The sequence below is a fragment of the Penaeus japonicus genome, unplaced genomic scaffold, assembly GCF_977035675.1.
Source record: "Penaeus japonicus unplaced genomic scaffold, GWHDUDI00000001_assembly GWHDUDI00000027, whole genome shotgun sequence".
Classification (NCBI taxonomy): Eukaryota; Metazoa; Arthropoda; class Malacostraca; order Decapoda; family Penaeidae; genus Penaeus; species Penaeus japonicus.
The window spans coordinates 22,925,702-22,934,673 of NW_028234429.1; positions in this window are offsets into that span (position 1 = coordinate 22,925,702).

Below are 8,972 nucleotides of genomic sequence, written 5' to 3' on the forward strand. Positions count from 1 at the left end.
TACACAAGAAATCTACTGATTATACCCACATCTAGTCTTAATCTATCAGAAAATGCATAATAATCTATTAAAGAATTTACTTATCTACCACTTTTTACCCCCAATGAAGTGAAAACGAGGACAATAGCAATAATAAGGCTAAAATGACAATAACAATAATAAATGCAGTGAGTATATCAGCCGCTAAAAAAAACAATGATATAAAATGATATAAAAGAACAGTATCATAGTCGCTGAAAATCTATGATATACGATGATAATGCCCTACCTATATATAACGTTATATCAAATATACCATAACATACCCCCCCCCCCCAAAAAAAAAAAAAAAAAAATCCTGAGAATCATTAAATGTATCTTATAAATCTATATGAAAACACACTCTTAAATACCACATTCGTCGTTACAAAATGAATATTAACGAACATTAAACGAAGATTATGTGTGGTATTGCAACTCCCCTTATGCTAATTAGTTGGTTCTGGGTAGAGTAACTACAGAGCACTGGATGCAATTAAGTGGCCGCCACTTGAACACTTAATGGACGCAATTAAAGCCTCCTTTATATAATCAAGGGATATTAGTTGCAAGATCCTTTGGATATCTGAAGACATGGGAGTAGGATTTTTAAACTCATGTTCATTGGGAGTAAAGGTATGGATGATAATAATGATGATAGGATAATGATGATGGTGATAATGATAGTGATGATGATAGCAATGTTAAGGATGATATCGATGATGATGATAGTGATCATGATGATAATAGCAATGTTGATATTATCAATAACAATGATAAAGATACTTATGTGTGATTTTCATTCATCCATCTCGCTCTCTCTCTCTCTGTTCCCTCACCCTCTCTCCTTTTCCCTCCTCCCCTCTCTCTCTCTCCCTCTCCTCTCTCCATTTCCTTTCCCTCTCTTTTTCCCTCTCCCCTTCTCTCCTTACCTTTCCCTCTCCCTCTCTCCCTTCCCCTTCTCTCTCTACCTTTCCCTCTCCCTCTCTCCCTTCCCCTTCTCTCTCTACCTTTCCCTCTCCCTCTCTCCCTTCCCCTTCTCTCTCTACCTTTCCCTCTCCCTCTCTCCCTTCCCCTTCTCTCTCTACCTTTCCCTCTCCCTCTCTCCCTTCCCCTTCTCTCCTTACCTTTCCCTCTCCCTCTCTCCCTTCCCCTTCTCTCTCTCCCTTCCCCTTCTCTCCTTACCTTTCCCTTTCCTTCTCTCCCTTCCCCTTCTCTCCTTACCTTTCCCTCTCCCTCTCCCCCTCCCTTCCTCCCTCTCAAGATATGCGAAAATTCCAAATGCATTACCATAACGCCCGTGACCTTGTAATCATAGGAAGCGGAAAGCCATTTTTCCCAAAACTATCCATCAATGCACACTAAAGTCTCCCGGTCGTTTCCTTGTTTTAAAATAAACCAAGCAATAAACGCCTATTGGATGATGTTTACGTTTTTATCGCGCCATTATATTTCAATTTCAAACGTAAATTTCAAAATGGAACCGTTACAAACGTCACGAGAACTACAGGAAGTAACGTATTTCCGAAGAGTTAAAGTTCAACAGTTCAATCTTTTTTTCTCTCTCTTTTTTTATATATCGACGTCTGTGTGGAATATCGTTTGTTTGGTAAATCAATTAATGACTCGCTATTTAAATGTAAAATTGATGGCGTTAGAAGGCGTTCCAGCCACGGAATCACCGGCGGTTTGAATGAATTATTCTGGGAGCGGAGACTGGACTCCCCCCCTCCACCCTCCCTCCCTCCTTCCCTCCTTCCCTTCGTATCCCCTTACCTACCCCACCCCCCATCCCTACCCCTCTCATTCGTTCACCTAAATTGCCTTGTCAAAATTGAGTCTCTGTTTATCTGTGCACAACAAAAATAAAAGTAAATGAAATGTATGAGAGAGAAAAAGATTTCAGAGTACATATATTGATAGATAAATGATAAAAAGATAGAAAGATAGAAGGATAGATAATTTAATAGATAGATAGACAGACATATATATATAGATAGATAGATAAATAGACAGATATATAGATAGATAGATAGACAGATAAATAGAGGTACAGATACACATATACACACTCGCAGACAGACACAAACGTATGTGTGTGTGTTTATGTCTATGTCGCACGCCATCCATCGCCACCGAACGCATTCCCTAAACCAAAACAAGGATCTTTAACTACCGAATTCTGTCGCAAGAGAAAGCTTGCAGACGACAGTCGACCAAACAACTTCGACCAGAGCAAGAGCATTCGTCCAGAAGAATGCAAAACGCGCTAGTCAAACAAAGCTTTAGATGTGATTTAAAGCACAACCGTTCCTGCATGCTTTATTCCCCGTCGCGCAAACGTGATGTGAAACGTTGACAATATTAGCGAGGGCTCAAGCCATCTTGGGAGGGGTGGGGGGGGGGGGAGTGGGGGTATTTACGCAAGTCATTGGTTGTGTGTGAGGAACGGACCGCCCGCTCACACGCTCTGGCTTCTCGGCTGGAATAGGCAAGTTAGATGTGTGTGTGTGTGTGAGAGAGAGAAAGAGAGAGAGAGAGAGAGATAGTAAGTGTATGTTGGCAATACCTTTTCATTAGTCATCCTGTTTATCCACTGATTTTAGGCCAAGAACAGACAGTGTATGCGAGATAAGAAGGGTTTAATGTCTTTTTTTTCATTTTCTACAAACGCTCTCATATTCCCTAAGATTGTCGGGCCCCCGGTGGCTGTCAGGCCTAAGCACGATATACACCTCCCCCCCCTGCCTCCTCTCATATGCTCAACGTGTGTATGTGTGTGTGTGTGTGTGTGTTTTGTGTATTTGTATGTAAGTGCGTACAAGGCCATAACAATCGAACTATCAAAAAAATCAATTCATCACGTATCACCAGTCACATAAGAAGGGGGGAGGGGGTATCACCAGTCATTCAAGGGGAGAAGGAAGGCAGTTATCACCAGTCACATAAGAAGGGGGGAGGGGGTATCACCAGTTATTCAAGGGGAGAAGGAAGGCAGTTACCACCAGTCACATAAGAAGGGGGGAGGGGGTATCACCAGTTATTCAAGGGGAGAAGGAAGGCAGTTATCACCAATCATACAAGATAAGGAGAAGTAGGAAGGAGAATGAAGACACTCATCAACAGCCATACAGGAGAAGACAGACAGTCATCACCTGTGCACAAGAGATGAAAGAAGACCTACCACCAGTCACACAGGAGACGAAAGACAGTCATCAAGGAAAACAGTCATCACCAGTCACACAGCAGAAGAAAGACACTCATCACCAGCCACACAGCAGAAGAAAGACACTCATCACCAGCCATACAGCAGAAGAAAGACACTCATCACCAGCCACACAGCAGAAGAAAGACACTCATCACCAGCCATACAGCAGAAGAAAGACACTCATCACCAGCCACACAGCAGAAGAAAGACACTCATCACCAGCCATACAGCAGAAGAAAGACACTCATCACCAGCCACACAGCAGAAGAAAGACACTCATCACCAGCCACACAGCAGAAGAAAGACACTCATCACCAGCCATACAGCAGAAGAAAGACACTCATCACCAGCCACACAGCAGAAGAAAGACACTCATCACCAGCCATACAGCAGAAGAAAGACACTCATCACCAGCCACACAGCAGAAGAAAGACACTCATCACCAGCCACACAGCAGAAGAAAGACACTCATCACCAGCCACACAGCAGAAGAAAGACACTCATCACCAGCCATACAGCAGAAGAAAGACACTCATCACCAGCCACACAGCAGAAGAAAGACACTCATCACCAGCCATACAGCAGAAGAAAGACACTCATCACCAGCCACACAGCAGAAGAAAGACACTCATCACCAGCCATACAGCAGAAGAAAGACACTCATCACCAGCCACACAGCAGAAGAAAGACACTCATCACCAGCCATACAGCAGAAGAAAGACACTCATCACCAGCCACACAGCAGAAGAAAGACACTCATCACCAGCCATACAGCAGAAGAAAGACACTCATCACCAGCCACACAGCAGAAGAAAGACACTCATCACCAGCCACACAGCAGAAGAAAGACACTCATCACCAGCCATACAGCAGAAGAAAGACACTCATCACCAGCCACACAGCAGAAGAAAGACACTCATCACCAGCCATACAGCAGAAGAAAGACACTCATCACCAGCCACACAGCAGAAGAAAGACACTCATCACCAGCCACACAGCAGAAGAAAGACACTCATCACCAGCCATACAGCAGAAGAAAGACACTCATCACCAGCCACACAGCAGAAGAAAGACACTCATCACCAGTCATACAGCAGAAGAAAGACACTCATCACCAGTCACACAAGATATAAAGGTAGACAGCAGAAGAAAGACAGCCATCACTCCCCGATTGGCCCAGGTGCGTGCGAGAGGCAAGGGCGAAACAGGAGATGTCGTTTGTGAAGGAGGATTTATAGGTCTACGTCATGAGCTGAAGGAGGCGATAAGGCGAAGGGGAAGACCCACTAAATGAGGGCTTCGCGTGGCGGCCGCGAATGATCGTTAGCGACGCGCCAGAACCTGTAATCAGACGCTATCGTATGAGGTTGAAGTCCATTGTCTTTAGTGTGTGTGGGTCTTCGTGTGAGTAAGTGCATGTGTGTGTGTATGTGTGTGCGTGCGTTTGTGTGTGTGTGTGTGTCTTGTGTACATAGTTATGCTTGTGCGTTCTTATGTATGTTTGGGTCTACTTGCGGGTAGATATGCTTGCTCGTTAAATCCCTGTGTTTGTCTAAATGCAAATGTGTGTGTGTTCTTCTTCAGTGTTCATGCGAACGTGCAACACACACGAAACGCTTATAACTGTAATATCCCATCAGATCTTTTCCTCTCCCTTACCTCTCCCCCTCCCCTCCCCCCTCTCTTCGTCAGACTGACTCACCCTCCCCTCCCCGAAAGGCACTCTCTCTCTCGAGCGCGCGTCGCTCTCATCGTCACCTCGCCCCCCCCCCTTCCCCCCCTCCGCCCTCCCCAACTCATTCATTACCGGCTCCCAATCGCCCCTAATCTGCCAGGGCTTCCTCTCGCCGCCCAGCTCCCGCCCGCGACCCACGGGAAGGAGAGCGATAGCGGGGTCATGACGCCGATAAGTGGCACGCTCGGGACAGATTTGTGTAATGGTCAACAGGTGACGGGCGCGAGGGCGAGGGCGAGGGCGAGGGCGAGGGAGGGCGGCCACGTCCCGATGACTCGGGCATAATGGAGAGGATTTAGTTCTTGTTTCTTTCGTGTCGCGTTCTTAACGTCTCAATAAATACTCTACAGACGACCCTTAATCATCGGGACAACCGAGCGGACGAACGGAATCAGTGTCTGCCTCTGCCAACGAAAGGCTTCCGAGTCTGCGGCGCGAGGAGAGAGCGCATCGCTGAGCACGTGTGTGGCAAACAATTACCCGACCGCCAGAACACCAACTGCTGATCGTAAATACCCCGCCGAAATAGCTCTCTGGCATAATGGTCGCGCCTCCTGGGTACCAAAGTCGACTTGTGTCCATCGACGCAACCTTCTTAATTCAAACTACCGCCAGCTGTGCGGCGCGGGTATTCCGTTGTCGGATCCTGACGCTGCTGACGGTCCAGGTTAGGTGAGGAGGAGAGAGGGATGTGTCAGCGGGCGTGTGGATGCGAGGGTGGGCGTCAGGGGCGGGGGATAAACAGGGTTAGTCATCAAGGAGAGGGCGGCCGGTTCAGCCTGCAGTGTAATGCAAGGGGCTGGCAGCTCGCATTAATTCTGCCCTTTATCATGAGAATTTGGTGCAATTGCCTTTGCAAAAAAAAACTTTATTGCCAGTTCCAGCGGCTGATTTCCTCGAGCATAAATCTTGCAAAACAAACAAGGGAGTGGCTTATATTCCCCATCAGCTGATTGAGGCCGCAAAGAGGGCGTAAATGTAGCTAACACTGCGAGGAATTTGAACGCTAACAATGGCCGACGCTTAACTTACCCCGAGGTGTCACTCGCTGTGCTGCAAGTCAGTTTCCTCGCCAGTCGGAGCGGCGTTTAAGCTTGATGGATGAAGGGAACACACATAGTCTCACATGCTTGCGCGGGGGAGTAAAAAATCATCGTAAACTGTTTATGTCTATTTTCATGATATATAAAAAAAACACATTCTTAGGTCTCTCATTCTTTCTGTCTTCTTGTCCGTTCTCTTCATTTCTCTCCTTCTTTAAATCATTTTCCTTTTCTTCCTACTCTCTTTCTGTTTCATCCCCCCTTTCTCTCTCTCTCTTCTCTCTTTTTTATTCTCTTCGTTTCTCGCTGTTTTTAAATAATTCATCTCTCTCTTTTCTTTATTTCTTTTTTACTCTCTCTCTCTCTCTTTGTCTCTCTCTTTCTTTTTTCTTTCTTTCTTTTTTACTTTCTCTCTCTCTCTCTCTCTCTCTCTCTCTCTCTCTCTCTCTCTCTCTCTCTCTCTCTCTCTCTCTCTCTCTCTCTTTCTCTCTTTCCTTCGTTATTCAGATGTGCAAACAATCCAATATGTATACATACAACCACAGACTCCATGAACGCATACTCAACATAAATACAATACACAATCACTCATACACATACACACATAAGATGTTCTGTGTTTGTGTATGTGTGTGTGTTATGTGTTTTCGTTTATGTGTGTGTGTATGTGTGTGTGTGTGTGTGTGTGTTATGTGTGTTTTCGTTTGTGTGTGTGTATGCCTGTGTGGGTGATATCTTAAGCAATAACCCACGAGGAAATCAACCAGATAAGGCCAGGAAAGCTTTTCTCTCATGAATCATCAACAGCGCATACCAAGCTCCGAAAACCGGAAATTTTTATTGCCAAGTTTCGAATCACCCTACTCTGTCACTTGACGGAAACGATATATCATCATATATAATATGTGCGTATAGCTGTGCGTCCGCGAGATGATATATAGAAATTGACAAAGAAAACAAAGGAATATTATGGGCAAGAAATAACAGAAAAACAGTAATGACTTTTATTGTTCTGATACTGATAGTAGTGACGACCCACTTCACGTCACGCTCTCTCGATCACTTTAAGATGCCCCCCCCCCCACCCTCTACCCACCCACACAACCTCACTCCTTTAATCGTGTTTCTTGGTGTGAGACCTCAGTTGATCTTACGTGTGCTTAAAATGATTGATTTAAAGGAAATATGATAAAATCCTAATCGTTTTTTTTTCTAGGTTTTAGTCGACGGCTGTATAAATTTCGAAATATGTCTGGTGGATTTTTTTTTTTTCTTTTTTCTTTTTAAGGGTCGTGATGTCGTTGCTTCCCCAGTGTTAACTAAACATCGTTTTTTTTTGTTCTTTCAGGTAGTCTCCTGTAAGAAAAAAAAAAAAACTTCAAGTCGACCTTCTTCTGGTCTTACAAAACTGACGTTTTTAAGACCCTCCGGAATCTATCCTCTTCCGAGTTTTTTTTTTTTTTTTTTTTGTCTTCGTCGTCCTCGTCCCATTAAGTCGTCGCCTTGCTTACTTCCGTGAGTAGTCGTCTTCGATACTTGAGTTGACATTCTCTTTCTTGAGCCGTCGTCCGTTTTTTTTTTCTTTTCTTTTCTTTTCTTCTTCTTCTTTTTTTCTTTGAATTGTCGTCCTTCCAGTCTTTATCTGTAGTCCTTTTGGTTCCTTCGATCGTCTCCCTAGTCCCAAAGAATCCGAATCCTTCAAGTCTCGTTGAGCTGTCGTCCTCTTGTCCTCCGAGGATCAGTCCCTATTGTCCTTTTGGATTGTCATCGTCCTATCTTGTTACTTCGTGTCGTCCTATTTGTTCCTTTGGGTGCCGTCCTCCTGGTTCCTTTGCGTTGTCGTTTCCCTAGGTAATGTGAGTTGTCGTCCACATAATTCCCTTGGGTTATCATCTGCTTCATTTTTGTGAGTTGTCGTACTCTTACTTCCTATAAGTTGTCGTCTTTCTAATTCCTTTTGTCGTCCTCCTTAGTCCCTATGAGTCGTCGTCTTCCTAATCCCGTTGAGATATCGCCCTCCCAGTCCCTTTGAGTCGCCCTCCTACCGCCTTCAAGCCATCTTCCTCCTAGGCTTTCTAGGTAGTTCTAATCCCATCGAGTCTGACACCTCGTCCTCGTCCTCGTCCCCGTCCCCAATCCAACGACTACTTTCCACCCCTCAATCTAGACGTCGTCCCATCTCCCCCTTCCAATCCGGACGAGCGACTCCCCAATCGCGGGCGGATGACGGTACAAATCAGCGCCTCAACTTTGATTAATAAGGCCTCCTCACTGCGCTGACAGCTGGCTCATTTAACCTGGCCGAGACTCTCATTTCCTTGTGGCTGATGACTTAATGGTGACCCTGGCCTGGTGATTGGTGCGTGATTTGTAAGTCGGAGCGGTGATTGGGGCGTGATTTGTGATAATTCTTACTTTCGGGGAGAAGTGACTGAGATTTTTCACATTCCGGATCACCCACGGCGAGACGGCGGGGCAATCAGGGGTCGTGAGGGGGTGCCGGCCTTCTCTATAGGTCATTGGGCTCGGCCTAGGGTTGGGATGACTTTTTGAACGGTGTAAAACGCCAGTTAGATCGAGAACACTGAACTCACGAAGTCCTCTCTAAAAGGGAAGTGATCACTTTGGAATCTATCTTACTATCATAGACATTTCGGTGTTCTGATTCTAAAATAATGTATATCTGAGGTTGTAATTAATATCACAGAATCTATTTGTATGACCGAATTTCGAAAAGCAAGATTTATCAGTCAATTCTCCTACTGCATAACATTTGTAATATACCTACTCCTTTCCGCTCATGATCTTATCTCAAAAGAGAGAGACAGACAGATAGAAAAAAAGACAGACAGACAGACTAATATAAATCATTATCATAGACATTTCGGTGTTCTGATTCTAAAATAATGTATATCTGAGGTTGTAATTAATATCACAGAATCTATTTGTATGACCGAATTTCGAAAAG